The following is a 16,798-nucleotide window of genomic DNA, read 5'->3' as shown; positions in this document are numbered from 1 at the left end:
GCACAGCCAGGGCCTCGGCCACCCACGATCCGAAATCGGTCAACCACCTACTCCAAACCGCACGGAACCTTGACACAAGACAAGGGCCATGGGTCAACCGGGATTCCTCAGCGACATAACTTGTGTCCCTTCCTGCTGAGTCCCAAGGGCCGCCTGCTTTGACGTCCTCCACTCTTGTAAGTTTAGAGTGTCGATAGTATGCATGTACGATTGTCTTGTAAGAACAGAAGAAGTTGGGCCGTACAGGGGAACACCGTCTAAGGATGTCTGTCTTGCCACCACACGAATCGATTTCCAGATGGGAAAAATGACACCGAGACGAGCCAGGGCACTGCCTGAACATCAGGTTGGACCATTGACACATTCGGCTCAGGGCTTCCATGCTCCCTGGGCTCTCTGCAGAGGCAAGGTTGTGGTGTGCCCCCTGAGCAGGAAAACCAGGTACCAGACAGCACGGCCTTCTAGAGGCTGGTGGGCCTCCCACGCCCGCCCTCAGGCCTAACGGCCATCTGCCCTGGTTGCCAGGCACCTGTGTGTTTGGGTGGCCGAGGTCTGTTGGGTCCATTGGGGCCCGTGATCCGAAGCAGAGCTTTGGTGCCTGTGGCGCTGGGAAGGGCCTGCCTTCTGCCACCAAATGGATTTGGCTGCCAGCCCCAAAGCCATCTGTGTCTTCCAATGGTTCCCACTGGTCGCATGGGGACCGTGAGGCTGGGGGCAGTGCCCCTGCCCTGGGATCCTGGAACCGGTGTTTGGTGAGGCAAGAGGGAGAGGACAGAAGGCCTGCCCCGGGAGACAACACACACAACCAAGTGTCTCCATGTGGGGTCCCGCAGAAGAAGGATAATCCCCGCCGCCTAACCACTTGGGGATTTCGGTGTTATGGACAACACATGCCATCTGGAAGGTCCCAGGTCATCGTTTTTCCATACCTGGGCCACAGGAGGTGCACAAAGGCTCAGCTGAATGTAAACGGCCTAGTACCTATGAGGGCTCGGGGTCATTCCTTGGCATCGCTCAGTAGGCTGAAGTTCCAGAATTGCTGTCACATGTTCCTTGCGTCATGGACACGGCTCTGATGTGGCATTGCACTCTTTCTAGAGTCTGTAGTCATGTTCTCATGCCAGCCTATGGAGGGCTGAGGGTGGTACTGTCCCCATTGGGCAGAGAGGGATACGGAGGCTCAGCCAGGTCGAAATGCATGATGTCTGTCACACATTATGGAACCGTGTGTTGGAGTTTCCCTTGGCACACCGGCCTGATGTTTGCAATCATCAGAATATTGCCATGGCCATTCAAGGCCACTGGAGCTGAGGGTTACCCTCAGCCACAGGCCTTCGTCTGCTGGGTGTCCTCTGACCAAGGCCACCTGGCATCCAAGCTCCATCAGGATATACACAAAACTCGACCTGCCAACGCGTCACCAGATGGCCTAAACAGCAACCATGCCTTCCCTTCAGTGCCGGGTCATTCCATTTCAAGGTAACAGTCGTTTGTACTTGAGGCTAACATGTCAAAACCGAAAAGCCATTTGGTCGACATGAGGACCCTTGGTGGGACAGGTAAATAGAGCCTATCTTGGACCACTTCCCAGACCTGCTTACTCTAATCAAACATGTATTACCTTCAACAGGCCAAAATGACACCTCTGGGGAGGAAATGTGACCAAAAACGGGTACCAGACATCCTCATTGGTTTGAGGTAAGGCCTTTGTCTTCAAACTCCGTTTCTTGGACCTTTGACCACTTTGGCAATAGAAATTGCAAGAAGTCAAAGCCATTGGCTCTTCGTTCATAAACCCCCTTCGGAAACATCACCCACATAAGTGGCACAGCAAGCCACTCCACACGTCGTTCGCACAACAGGCAACAGGGTGTTCTAAGTTCCAGTGGAAGCCATTGACATGCACATGGTCAGGAATTTCACCGTTACCTTCCTCCTACTTGACACCTCTCTTGCATCACCTACAGCGGCTCACCTTGGGATAATGCTTCGGCACGAGTCCATCCGTCTCTCTGCCCACCTCCTTCAGAAGCCACCGAGAAGATCCAGACCACCCGTGCAGATGGACACTTCCCTGTCCAGGAGCAATGGTGTTCCCTCTTCCTGCTGGAGGATTAGGCCTTTCTTGGGAGCATTATTCCATCGCATGGACCACAATGATTTCAAGAGCTAGAGGGGAGTGGGCCTTTCTCCTCTTTCGCTGCTGAGAGAAGAAAGTCCCCATAGTAGATCCCTGTGTTCAAGGTGATAGGATTTCCATGGATATCATTCCTCGGCTAAAATGACTGTCCTGATGGATGCCCTTGGCCACGATGCAATGATTCGTGACGTCCAACCCTACATAATAAGAGCAGGCCAGGTGTACGTGATTCCAAATAAAATTAGATGTGTTCCGGATGTTGGGGTCGCCACACATGGCATGCAACCCTTCCTATGGTGGTGGTCAATCTGAGCTTCACAGGCTGGCCTACCGCACAGCCAGGGCCTCGGCCACCCACGATCCGAAATCGGCCAACCACCTACTCCAAACCGCACGGAACCTTGACACAAGACAAGGGCCATGGATCTAACGGGATTCCTCAGCGACATAACTTGTGTCCCTTCCTGCTGAGTCCCAAGGGCCGCCTGCTTTGACGTCCTCCACTCTTGTAAGTTTAGAGTGTCGATAGTATGCATGTACGATTGTCTTGTAAGAACAGAAGAAGTTGGGCCGTACAGGGGAACACCGTCTAAGGATGTCTGTCTTGCCACCACACGAATCGATTTCCAGATGGGAAAAATGACACCGAGACGAGCCAGGGCACTGCCTGAACATCAGGTTGGACCATTGACACATTCGGCTCAGGGCTTCCATGCTCCCTGGGCTCTCTGCAGAGGCAAGGTTGTGGTGTGCCCCCTGAGCAGGAAAACCAGGTACCAGACAGCACGGCCTTCTAGAGGCTGGTGGGCCTCCCACGCCCGCCCTCAGGCCTAACGGCCATCTGCCCTGGTTGCCAGGCACCTGTGTGTTTGGGTGGCCGAGGTCTGTTGGGTCCATTGGGGCCCGTGATCCGAAGCAGAGCTTTGGTGCCTGTGGCGCTGGGAAGGGCCTGCCTTCTGCCACCAAATGGATTTGGCTGCCAGCCCCAAAGCCATCTGTGTCTTCCAATGGTTCCCACTGGTCGCATGGGGACCGTGAGGCTGGGGGCAGTGCCCCTGCCCTGGGATCCTGGAACCGGTGTTTGGTGAGGCAAGAGGGAGAGGACAGAAGGCCTGCCCCGGGAGACAACACACACAACCAAGTGTCTCCATGTGGGGTCCCGCAGAAGAAGGATAATCCCCGCCGCCTAACCACTTGGGGATTTCGGTGTTATGGACAACACATGCCATCTGGAAGGTCCCAGGTCATCGTTTTTCCATACCTGGGCCACAGGAGGTGCACAAAGGCTCAGCTGAATGTAAACGGCCTAGTACCTATGAGGGCTCGGGGTCATTCCTTGGCATCGCTCAGTAGGCTGAAGTTCCAGAATTGCTGTCACATGTTCCTTGCGTCATGGACACGGCTCTGATGTGGCATTGCACTCTTTCTAGAGTCTGTAGTCATGTTCTCATGCCAGCCTATGGAGGGCTGAGGGTGGTACTGTCCCCATTGGGCAGAGAGGGATACGGAGGCTCAGCCAGGTCGAAATGCATGATGTCTGTCACACATTATGGAACCGTGTGTTGGAGTTTCCCTTGGCACACCGGCCTGATGTTTGCAATCATCAGAATATTGCCATGGCCATTCAAGGCCACTGGAGCTGAGGGTTACCCTCAGCCACAGGCCTTCGTCTGCTGGGTGTCCTCTGACCAAGGCCACCTGGCATCCAAGCTCCATCAGGATATACACAAAACTCGACCTGCCAACGCGTCACCAGATGGCCTAAACAGCAACCATGCCTTCCCTTCAGTGCCGGGTCATTCCATTTCAAGGTAACAGTCGTGTGTACTTGAGGCTAACATGTCAAAACCGAAAAGCCATTTGGTCGACATGAGGACCCTTGGTGGGACAGGTAAATAGAGCCTATCTTGGACCACTTCCCAGACCTGCTTACTCTAATCAAACATGTATTACCTTCAACAGGCCAAAATGACACCTCTGGGGAGGAAATGTGACCAAAAACGGGTACCAGACATCCTCATTGGTTTGAGGTAAGGCCTTTGTCTTCAAACTCCGTTTCTTGGACCTTTGACCACTTTGGCAATAGAAATTGCAAGAAGTCAAATCCATTGGCTCTTCGTTCATAAACCCCCTTCGGAAACATCACCCACATAAGTGGCACAGCAAGCCACTCCACACATCGTTCGCACAACAGGCAACAGGGTGTTCTAAGTTCCAGTGGAAGCCATTGACATGCACATGGTCAGGAATTTCACCGTTACCTTCCTCCTACTTGACACCTCTCTTGCATCACCTACAGCGGCTCACCTTGGGATAATGCTTCGGCACGAGTCCATCCGTCTCTCTGCCCACCTCCTTCAGAAGCCACCGAGAAGATCCAGACCACCCGTGCAGATGGACACTTCCCTGTCCAGGAGCAATGGTGTTCCCTCTTCCTGCTGGAGGATTAGGCCTTTCTTGGGAGCATTATTCCATCGCATGGACCACAATGATTTCAAGAGCTAGAGGGGAGTGGGCCTTTCTCCTCTTTCGCTGCTGAGAGAAGAAAGTCCACATAGTAGATCCCTGTGTTCAAGGTGATAGGATTTCCATGGATATCATTCCTCGGCTAAAATGACTGTCCTGATGGATGCCCTTGGCCACGATGCAATGATTCGTGACGTCCAACCCTACATAATAAGAGCCGGCCAGGTGTACGTGATTCCAAATAAAATTAGATGTGTTCCGGATGTTGGGGTCGCCACACATGGCATGCAACCCTTCCTATGGTGGTGGTCAATCTGAGCTTCACAGGCTGGCCTACCGCACAGCCAGGGCCTCGGCCACCCACGATCCGAAATCGGCCAACCACCTACTCCAAACCTCACGGAACCTTGACACAAGACAAGGGCCATGGGTCAAACGGGATTCCTCAGCGACATAACTTGTGTCCCTTCCTGCTGAGTCCCAAGGGCCGCCTGCTTTGATGTCCTCCACTCTTGTAAGTTTAGAGTGTCGATAGTATGCATGTACGATTGTCTTGTAAGAACAGAAGAAGTTGGGCCGTACAGGGGAACACCGTCTAAGGATGTCTGTCTTGCCACCACACGAATCGATTTCCAGATGGGAAAAATGACACCGAGACGAGCCAGGGCACTGCCTGAACATCAGGTTGGACCATTGACACATTCGGCTCAGGGCTTCCATGCTCCCTGGGCTCTCTGCAGAGGCAAGGTTGTGGTGTGCCCCCTGAGCAGGAAAACCAGGTACCAGACTGCACGGCCGTCTAGAGGCTGGTGGGCCTCCCACGCCCGCCCTCAGGCCTAACGGCCATCTGCCCTGGTTGCCAGGCACCTGTGTGTTTGGCTGGCCGAGGTCTGTTGGGTCCACTGGGGCCCGTGATCCGAAGCAGAGCTTTGGTGCCTGTGGCGCTGGGAAGGGCCTGCCTTCTGCCACCAAATGGATTTGGCTGCCAGCCCCAAAGCCATCTGTGTCTTCCAATGGTTCCCACTGGTCGCATGGGGACCGTGAGGCTGGGGGCAGTGCCCCTGCCCTGGGATCCTGGAACCGGTGTTTGGTGAGGCAAGAGGGAGAGGACAGAAGGCCTGCCCCGGGAGACAACACACACAACCAAGTGTCTCCATGTGGGGTCCCGCAGAAGAAGGATAATCCCCGCCGCCTAACCACTTGGGGATTTCGGTGTTATGGACAACACATGCCATCTGGAAGGTCCCAGGTCATCGTTTTTCCATACCTGGGCCACAGGAGGTGCACAAAGGCTCAGCTGAATGTAAACGGCCTAGTACCTATGAGGGCTCGGGGTCATTCCTTGGCATCGCTCAGTAGGCTGAAGTTCCAGAATTGCTGTCACATGTTCCTTGGGTCATGGACACGGCTCTGATGTGGCATTGCACTCTTTCTAGAGTCTGTAGTCATGTTCTCATGCCAGCCTATGGAGGGCTGAGGGTGGTACTGTCCCCATTGGGCAGAGAGGGATACGGAGGCTCAGCCAGGTCGAAATGCATGATGTCTGTCACACATTATGGAACCGTGTGCTGGAGTTTCCCTTGGCACACCGGCCTGATGTTTGCAATCATCAGAATATTGCCATGGCCATTCAAGGCCACTGGAGCTGAGGGTTACCCTCAGCCACAGGCCTTCGTCTGCTGGGTGTCCTCTGACCAAGGCCACCTGGCATCCAAGCTCCATCAGGATATACACAAAACTCGACCTGCCAACGCGTCACCAGATGGCCTAAACAGCAACCATGCCTTCCCTTCAGTGCCGGGTCATTCCATTTCAAGGTAACAGTCGTTTGTACTTGAGGCTAACATGTCAAAACCGAAAAGCCATTTGGTCGACATGAGGACCCTTGGTGGGACAGGTAAATAGAGCCTATCTTGGACCACTTCCCAGACCTGCTTACTCTAATCAAACATGTATTACCTTCAACAGGCCAAAATGACACCTCTGGGGAGGAAATGTGACCAAAAACGGGTACCAGACATCCTCATTGGTTTGAGGTAAGGCCTTTGTCTTCAAACTCCGTTTCTTGGACCTTTGACCACTTTGGCAATAGAAATTGCAAGAAGTCAAAGCCATTGGCTCTTCGTTCATAAACCCCCTTCGGAAACATCACCCACATAAGTGGCACAGCAAGCCACTCCACACGTCGTTCGCACAACAGGCAACAGGGTGTTCTAAGTTCCAGTGGAAGCCATTGACATGCACATGGTCAGGAATTTCACCGTTACCTTCCTCCTACTTGACACCTCTCTTGCATCACCTACAGCGGCTCACCTTGGGATAATGCTTCGGCACGAGTCCATCCGTCTCTCTGCCCACCTCCTTCAGAAGCCACCGAGAAGATCCAGACCACCCGTGCAGATGGACACTTCCCTGTCCAGGAGCAATGGTGTTCCCTCTTCCTGCTGGAGGATTAGGCCTTTCTTGGGAGCATTATTCCATCGCATGGACCACAATGATTTCAAGAGCTAGAGGGGAGTGGGCCTTTCTCCTCTTTCGCTGCTGAGAGAAGAAAGTCCACATAGTAGATCCCTGTGTTCAAGGTGATAGGATTTCCATGGATATCATTCCTCGGCTAAAATGACTGTCCTGATGGATGCCCTTGGCCACGATGCAATGATTCGTGACGTCCAACCCTACATAATAAGAGCCGGCCAGGTGTATGTGATTCCAAATAAAATTAGATGTGTTCCGGATGTTGGGGTCGCCACACATGGCATGCAACCCTTCCTATGGTGGTGGTCAATCTGAGCTTCACAGGCTGGCCTACCGCACAGCCAGGGCCTCGGCCACCCACGATCCGAAATCGGCCAACCACCTACTCCAAACCTCACGGAACCTTGACACAAGACAAGGGCCATGGGTCAAACGGGATTCCTCAGCGACATAACTTGTGTCCCTTCCTGCTGAGTCCCAAGGGCCGCCTGCTTTGACGTCCTCCACTCTTGTAAGTTTAGAGTGTCGATAGTATGCATGTACGATTGTCTTGTAAGAACAGAAGAAGTTGGGCCGTACAGGGGAACACCGTCTAAGGATGTCTGTCTTGCCACCACACGAATCGATTTCCAGATGGGAAAAATGACACCGAGACGAGCCAGGGCACTGCCTGAACATCAGGTTGGACCATTGACACATTCGGCTCAGGGCTTCCATGCTCCCTGGGCTCTCTGCAGAGGCAAGGTTGTGGTGTGCCCCCTGAGCAGGAAAACCAGGTACCAGACTGCACGGCCGTCTAGAGGCTGGTGGGCCTCCCACGCCCGCCCTCAGGCCTAACGGCCATCTGCCCTGGTTGCCAGGCACCTGTGTGTTTGGCTGGCCGAGGTCTGTTGGGTCCACTGGGGCCCGTGATCCGAAGCAGAGCTTTGGTGCCTGTGGCGCTGGGAAGGGCCTGCCTTCTGCCACCAAATGGATTTGGCTGCCAGCCCCAAAGCCATCTGTGTCTTCCAATGGTTCCCACTGGTCGCATGGGGACCGTGAGGCTGGGGGCAGTGCCCCTGCCCTGGGATCCTGGAACCGGTGTTTGGTGAGGCAAGAGGGAGAGGACAGAAGGCCTGCCCCGGGAGACAACACACACAACCAAGTGTCTCCATGTGGGGTCCCGCAGAAGAAGGATAATCCCCGCCGCCTAACCACTTGGGGATTTCGGTGTTATGGACAACACATGCCATCTGGAAGGTCCCAGGTCATCGTTTTTCCATACCTGGGCCACAGGAGGTGCACAAAGGCTCAGCTGAATGTAAACGGCCTAGTACCTATGAGGGCTCGGGGTCATTCCTTGGCATCGCTCAGTAGGCTGAAGTTCCAGAATTGCTGTCACATGTTCCTTGGGTCATGGACACGGCTCTGATGTGGCATTGCACTCTTTCTAGAGTCTGTAGTCATGTTCTCATGCCAGCCTATGGAGGGCTGAGGGTGGTACTGTCCCCATTGGGCAGAGAGGGATACGGAGGCTCAGCCAGGTCGAAATGCATGATGTCTGTCACACATTATGGAACCGTGTGCTGGAGTTTCCCTTGGCACACCGGCCTGATGTTTGCAATCATCAGAATATTGCCATGGCCATTCAAGGCCACTGGAGCTGAGGGTTACCCTCAGCCACAGGCCTTCGTCTGCTGGGTGTCCTCTGACCAAGGCCACCTGGCATCCAAGCTCCATCAGGATATACACAAAACTCGACCTGCCAACGCGTCACCAGATGGCCTAAACAGCAACCATGCCTTCCCTTCAGTGCCGGGTCATTCCATTTCAAGGTAACAGTCGTTTGTACTTGAGGCTAACATGTCAAAACCGAAAAGCCATTTGGTCGACATGAGGACCCTTGGTGGGACAGGTAAATAGAGCCTATCTTGGACCACTTCCCAGACCTGCTTACTCTAATCAAACATGTATTACCTTCAACAGGCCAAAATGACACCTCTGGGGAGGAAATGTGACCAAAAACGGGTACCAGACATCCTCATTGGTTTGAGGTAAGGCCTTTGTCTTCAAACTCCGTTTCTTGGACCTTTGACCACTTTGGCAATAGAAATTGCAAGAAGTCAAAGCCATTGGCTCTTCGTTCATAAACCCCCTTCGGAAACATCACCCACATAAGTGGCACAGCAAGCCACTCCACACGTCGTTCGCACAACAGGCAACAGGGTGTTCTAAGTTCCAGTGGAAGCCATTGACATGCACATGGTCAGGAATTTCACCGTTACCTTCCTCCTACTTGACACCTCTCTTGCATCACCTACAGCGGCTCACCTTGGGATAATGCTTCGGCACGAGTCCATCCGTCTCTCTGCCCACCTCCTTCAGAAGCCACCGAGAAGATCCAGACCACCCGTGCAGATGGACACTTCCCTGTCCAGGAGCAATGGTGTTCCCTCTTCCTGCTGGAGGATTAGGCCTTTCTTGGGAGCATTATTCCATCGCATGGACCACAATGATTTCAAGAGCTAGAGGGGAGTGGGCCTTTCTCCTCTTTCGCTGCTGAGAGAAGAAAGTCCACATAGTAGATCCCTGTGTTCAAGGTGATAGGATTTCCATGGATATCATTCCTCGGCTAAAATGACTGTCCTGATGGATGCCCTTGGCCACGATGCAATGATTCGTGACGTCCAACCCTACATAATAAGAGCCGGCCAGGTGTATGTGATTCCAAATAAAATTAGATGTGTTCCGGATGTTGGGGTCGCCACACATGGCATGCAACCCTTCCTATGGTGGTGGTCAATCTGAGCTTCACAGGCTGGCCTACCGCACAGCCAGGGCCTCGGCCACCCACGATCCGAAATCGGCCAACCACCTACTCCAAACCTCACGGAACCTTGACACAAGACAAGGGCCATGGGTCAAACGGGATTCCTCAGCGACATAACTTGTGTCCCTTCCTGCTGAGTCCCAAGGGCCGCCTGCTTTGACGTCCTCCACTCTTGTAAGTTTAGAGTGTCGATAGTATGCATGTACGATTGTCTTGTAAGAACAGAAGAAGTTGGGCCGTACAGGGGAACACCGTCTAAGGATGTCTGTCTTGCCACCACACGAATCGATTTCCAGATGGGAAAAATGACACCGAGACGAGCCAGGGCACTGCCTGAACATCAGGTTGGACCATTGACACATTCGGCTCAGGGCTTCCATGCTCCCTGGGCTCTCTGCAGAGGCAAGGTTGTGGTGTGCCCCCTGAGCAGGAAAACCAGGTACCAGACTGCACGGCCGTCTAGAGGCTGGTGGGCCTCCCACGCCCGCCCTCAGGCCTAACGGCCATCTGCCCTGGTTGCCAGGCACCTGTGTGTTTGGCTGGCCGAGGTCTGTTGGGTCCACTGGGGCCCGTGATCCGAAGCAGAGCTTTGGTGCCTGTGGCGCTGGGAAGGGCCTGCCTTCTGCCACCAAATGGATTTGGCTGCCAGCCCCAAAGCCATCTGTGTCTTCCAATGGTTCCCACTGGTCGCATGGGGACCGTGAGGCTGGGGGCAGTGCCCCTGCCCTGGGATCCTGGAACCGGTGTTTGGTGAGGCAAGAGGGAGAGGACAGAAGGCCTGCCCCTGGAGACAACACACACAACCAAGTGTCTCCATGTGGGGTCCCGCAGAAGAAGGATAATCCCCGCCGCCTAACCACTTGGGGATTTCGGTGTTATGGACAACACATGCCATCTGGAAGGTCCCAGGTCATCGTTTTTCCATACCTGGGCCACAGGAGGTGCACAAAGGCTCAGCTGAATGTAAACGGCCTAGTACCTATGAGGGCTCGGGGTCATTCCTTGGCATCGCTCAGTAGGCTGAAGTTCCAGAATTGCTGTCACATGTTCCTTGGGTCATGGACACGGCTCTGATGTGGCATTGCACTCTTTCTAGAGTCTGTAGTCATGTTCTCATGCCAGCCTATGGAGGGCTGAGGGTGGTACTGTCCCCATTGGGCAGAGAGGGATACGGAGGCTCAGCCAGGTCGAAATGCATGATGTCTGTCACACATTATGGAACCGTGTGCTGGAGTTTCCCTTGGCACACCGGCCTGATGTTTGCAATCATCAGAATATTGCCATGGCCATTCAAGGCCACTGGAGCTGAGGGTTACCCTCAGCCACAGGCCTTCGTCTGCTGGGTGTCCTCTGACCAAGGCCACCTGGCATCCAAGCTCCATCAGGATATACACAAAACTCGACCTGCCAACGCGTCACCAGATGGCCTAAACAGCAACCATGCCTTCCCTTCAGTGCCGGGTCATTCCATTTCAAGGTAACAGTCGTTTGTACTTGAGGCTAACATGTCAAAACCGAAAAGCCATTTGGTCGACATGAGGACCCTTGGTGGGACAGGTAAATAGAGCCTATCTTGGACCACTTCCCAGACCTGCTTACTCTAATCAAACATGTATTACCTTCAACAGGCCAAAATGACACCTCTGGGGAGGAAATGTGACCAAAAACGGGTACCAGACATCCTCATTGGTGTGAGGTAAGGCCTTTGTCTTCAAACTCCGTTTCTTGGACCTTTGACCACTTTGGCAATAGAAATTGCAAGAAGTCAAAGCCATTGGCTCTTCGTTCATAAACCCCCTTCGGAAACATCACCCACATAAGTGGCACAGCAAGCCACTCCACACGTCGTTCGCACAACAGGCAACAGGGTGTTCTAAGTTCCAGTGGAAGCCATTGACATGCACATGGTCAGGAATTTCACCGTTACCTTCCTCCTACTTGACACCTCTCTTGCATCACCTACAGCGGCTCACCTTGGGATAATGCTTCGGCACGAGTCCATCCGTCTCTCTGCCCACCTCCTTCAGAAGCCACCGAGAAGATCCAGACCACCCGTGCAGATGGACACTTCCCTGTCCAGGAGCAATGGTGTTCCCTCTTCCTGCTGGAGGATTAGGCCTTTCTTGGGAGCATTATTCCATCGCATGGACCACAATGATTTCAAGAGCTAGAGGGGAGTGGGCCTTTCTCCTCTTTCGCTGCTGAGAGAAGAAAGTCCACATAGTAGATCCCTGTGTTCAAGGTGATAGGATTTCCATGGATATCATTCCTCGGCTAAAATGACTGTCCTGATGAATGCCCTTGGCCACGATGCAATGATTCGTGACGTCCAACCCTACATAATAAGAGCCGGCCAGGTGTATGTGATTCCAAATAAAATTAGATGTGTTCCGGATGTTGGGGTCGCCACACATGGCATGCAACCCTTCCTATGGTGGTGGTCAATCTGAGCTTCACAGGCTGGCCTACCGCACAGCCAGGGCCTCGGCCACCCACGATCCGAAATCGGTCAACCACCTACTCCAAACCTCACGGAACCTTGACACAAGACAAGGGCCATGGGTCAACCGGGATTCCTCAGCGACATAACTTGTGTCCCTTCCTGCTGAGTCCCAAGGGCCGCCTGCTTTGACGTCCTCCACTCTTGTAAGTTTAGAGTGTCGATAGTGTGCATGTACGATTTTCTTGTAAGAACAGAAGAAGTTGGGCCGTACAGGGGAACACCGTCTAAGGATGTCTGTCTTGCCACCACACGAATCGATTTCCAGATGGGAAAAATGACACCGAGACGAGCCAGGGCACTGCCTGAACATCAGGTTGGACCATTGACACATTCGGCTCAGGGCTTCCATGCTCCCTGGGCTCTCTGCAGAGGCAAGGTTGTGGTGTGCCCCCTGAGCAGGAAAACCGGGTACCAGACAGCACGGCCGTCTAGAGGCTGGTGGGCCTCCCACGCCCGCCCTCAGGCCTAACGGCCATCTGCCCTGGTTGCCAGGCACCTGTGTGTTTGGCTGGCCGAGGTCTGTTGGGTCCACTGGGGCCCGTGATCCGAAGCAGAGCTTTGGTGCCTGTGGCGCTGGGAAGGGCCTGCCTTCTGCCACCAAATGGATTTGGCTGCCAGCCCCAAAGCCATCTGTGTCTTCCAATGGTTCCCACTGGTCGCATGGGGACCGTGAGGCTGGGGGCAGTGCCCCTGCCCTGGGATCCTGGAACCGGTGTTTGGTGAGGCAAGAGGGAGAGGACAGAAGGCCTGCCCCGGGAGACAACACACACAACCAAGTGTCTCCATGTGGGGTCCCGCAGAAGAAGGATAATCCCCGCCGCCTAACCACTTGGGGATTTCGGTGTTATGGACAACACATGCCATCTGGAAGGTCCCAGGTCATCGTTTTTCCATACCTGGGCCACAGGAGGTGCACAAAGGCTCAGCTGAATGTAAACGGCCTAGTACCTATGAGGGCTCGGGGTCATTCCTTGGCATCGCTCAGTAGGCTGAAGTTCCAGAATTGCTGTCACATGTTCCTTGGGTCATGGACACGGCTCTGATGTGGCATTGCACTCTTTCTAGAGTCTGTAGTCATGTTCTCATGCCAGCCTATGGAGGGCTGAGGGTGGTACTGTCCCCATTGGGCAGAGAGGGATACGGAGGCTCAGCCAGGTCGAAATGCATGATGTCTGTCACACATTATGGAACCGTGTGCTGGAGTTTCCCTTGGCACACCGGCCTGATGTTTGCAATCATCAGAATATTGCCATGGCCATTCAAGGCCACTGGAGCTGAGGGTTACCCTCAGCCACAGGCCTTCGTCTGCTGGGTGTCCTCTGACCAAGGCCACCTGGCATCCAAGCTCCATCAGGATATACACAAAACTCGACCTGCCAACGCGTCACCAGATGGCCTAAACAGCAACCATGCCTTCCCTTCAGTGCCGGGTCATTCCATTTCAAGGTAACAGTCGTTTGTACTTGAGGCTAACATGTCAAAACCGAAAAGCCATTTGGTCGACATGAGGACCCTTGGTGGGACAGGTAAATAGAGCCTATCTTGGACCACTTCCCAGACCTGCTTACTCTAATCAAACATGTATTACCTTCAACAGGCCAAAATGACACCTCTGGGGAGGAAATGTGACCAAAAACGGGTACCAGACATCCTCATTGGTTTGAGGTAAGGCCTTTGTCTTCAAACTCCGTTTCTTGGACCTTTGACCACTTTGGCAATAGAAATTGCAAGAAGTCAAAGCCATTGGCTCTTCGTTCATAAACCCCCTTCGGAAACATCACCCACATAAGTGGCACAGCAAGCCACTCCACACGTCGTTCGCACAACAGGCAACAGGGTGTTCTAAGTTCCAGTGGAAGCCATTGACATGCACATGGTCAGGAATTTCACCGTTACCTTCCTCCTACTTGACACCTCTCTTGCATCACCTACAGCGGCTCACCTTGGGATAATGCTTCGGCACGAGTCCATCCGTCTCTCTGCCCACCTCCTTCAGAAGCCACCGAGAAGATCCAGACCACCCGTGCAGATGGACACTTCCCTGTCCAGGAGCAATGGTGTTCCCTCTTCCTGCTGGAGGATTAGGCCTTTCTTGGGAGCATTATTCCATCGCATGGACCACAATGATTTCAAGAGCTAGAGGGGAGTGGGCCTTTCTCCTCTTTCGCTGCTGAGAGAAGAAAGTCCACATAGTAGATCCCTGTGTTCAAGGTGATAGGATTTCCATGGATATCATTCCTCGGCTAAAATGACGGTCCTGATGGATGCCCTTGGCCACGATGCAATGATTCGTGACGTCCAACCCTACATAATAAGAGCAGGCCAGGAGTATGTGATTCCAAATAAAATTAGATGTGTTCCGGATGTTGGGGTCCCCACATATGGCATGCAACCCTTCCTATGGTGGTGGTCAATCTGAGCTTCACAGGCTGGCCTACCGCACAGCCAGGGCCTCGGCCACCCACGATCCGAAATCGGCCAACCACCTACTCCAAACTGCACGGAACCTTGACACAAGACAAGGGCCATGGATCAAACGGGATTCCTCAGCGACATAACTTGTGTCCCTTCCTGCTGAGTCCCAAGGGCCGCCTGCTTTGACGTCCTCCACTCTTGTAAGTTTAGAGTGTCGATAGTATGCATGTACGATTTTCTTGTAAGAACAGAAGAAGTTGGGCCGTACAGGGGAACACCGTCTAAGGATGTCTGTCTTGCCACCACACGAATCGATTTCCAGATGGGAAAAATGACACCGAGACGAGCCAGGGCACTGCCTGAACATCAGGTTGGACCATTGACACATTCGGCTCAGGGCTTCCATGCTCCCTGGGCTCTCTGCAGAGGCAAGGTTGTGGTGTGCCCCCTGAGCAGGAAAACCAGGTACCAGACAGCACGGCCTTCTAGAGGCTGGTGGGCCTCCCACGCCCGCCCTCAGGCCTAACGGCCATCTGCCCTGGTTGCCAGGCACCTGTGTGTTTGGCTGGCCGAGGTCTGTTGGGTCCACTGGGGCCCGTGATCCGAAGCAGAGCTTTGGTGCCTGTGGCGCTGGGAAGGGCCTGCCTTCTGCCACCAAATGGATTTGGCTGCCAGCCCCAAAGCCATCTGTGTCTTCCAATGGTTCCCACTGGTCGCATGGGGACCGTGAGGCTGGGGGCAGTGCCCCTGCCCTGGGATCCTGGAACCGGTGTTTGGTGAGGCAAGAGGGAGAGGACAGAAGGCCTGCCCCGGGAGACAACACACACAACCAAGTGTCTCCATGTGGGGTCCCGCAGAAGAAGGATAATCCCCGCCGCCTAACCACTTGGGGATTTCGGTGTTATGGACAACACATGCCATCTGGAAGGTCCCAGGTCATCGTTTTTCCATACCTGGGCCACAGGAGGTGCACAAAGGCTCAGCTGAATGTAAACGGCCTAGTACCTATGAGGGCTCGGGGTCATTCCTTGGCATCGCTCAGTAGGCTGAAGTTCCAGAATTGCTGTCACATGTTCCTTGCGTCATGGACACGGCTCTGATGTGGCATTGCACTCTTTCTAGAGTCTGTAGTCATGTTCTCATGCCAGCCTATGGAGGGCTGAGGGTGGTACTGTCCCCATTGGGCAGAGAGGGATACGGAGGCTCAGCCAGGTCGAAATGCATGATGTCTGTCACACATTATGGAACTGTGTGTTGGAGTTTCCCTTGGCACCCCGGCCTGATGTTTGCAATCATCAGAATATTGCCATGGCCATTCAAGGCCACTGGAGCTGAGGGTTACCCTCAGCCACAGGCCTTCGTCTGCTGGGTGTCCTCTGACCAAGGCCACCTGGCATCCAAGCTCCATCAGGATATACACAAAACTCGACCTGCCAACGCGTCACCAGATGGCCTAAACAGCAACCATGCCTTCCCTTCAGTGCCGGGCCATTCCATTTCAAGGTAACAGTCGTTTGTACTTGAGGCTAACATGTCAAAACCGAAAAGCCATTTGGTCGACATGAGGACCCTTGGTGGGACAGGTAAATAGAGCCTATCTTGGACCACTTCCCAGACCTGCTTACTCTAATCAAACATGTATTACCTTCAACAGGCCAAAATGACACCTCTGGGGAGGAAATGTGACCAAAAACGGGTACCAGACATCCTCATTGGTTTGAGGTAAGGCCTTTGTCTTCAAACTCCGTTTCTTGGACCTTTGACCACTTTGGCAATAGAAATTGCAAGAAGTCAAAGCCATTGGCTCTTCGTTCATAAACCCCCTTCGGAAACATCACCCACATAAGTGGCACAGCAAGCCACTCCACACGTCGTTCGCACAACAGGCAACAGGGTGTTCTAAGTTCCAGTGGAAGCCATTGACATGCACATGGTCAGGAATTTCACCGTTACCTTCCTCCTACTTGACACCTCTCTTGCATCACCTACA

This window comes from Sus scrofa, chromosome Y, assembly GCF_054392235.1.
Source record: "Sus scrofa isolate SSC_HxYL_T2T_F1_AM1 chromosome Y, Sscrofa_HxYL_maternal_Yorkshire_Landrace_v2.0, whole genome shotgun sequence".
Lineage (NCBI taxonomy): Eukaryota > Metazoa > Chordata > Mammalia > Artiodactyla > Suidae > Sus > Sus scrofa.
Note: the sequence above shows the minus strand (reverse complement) of the source record.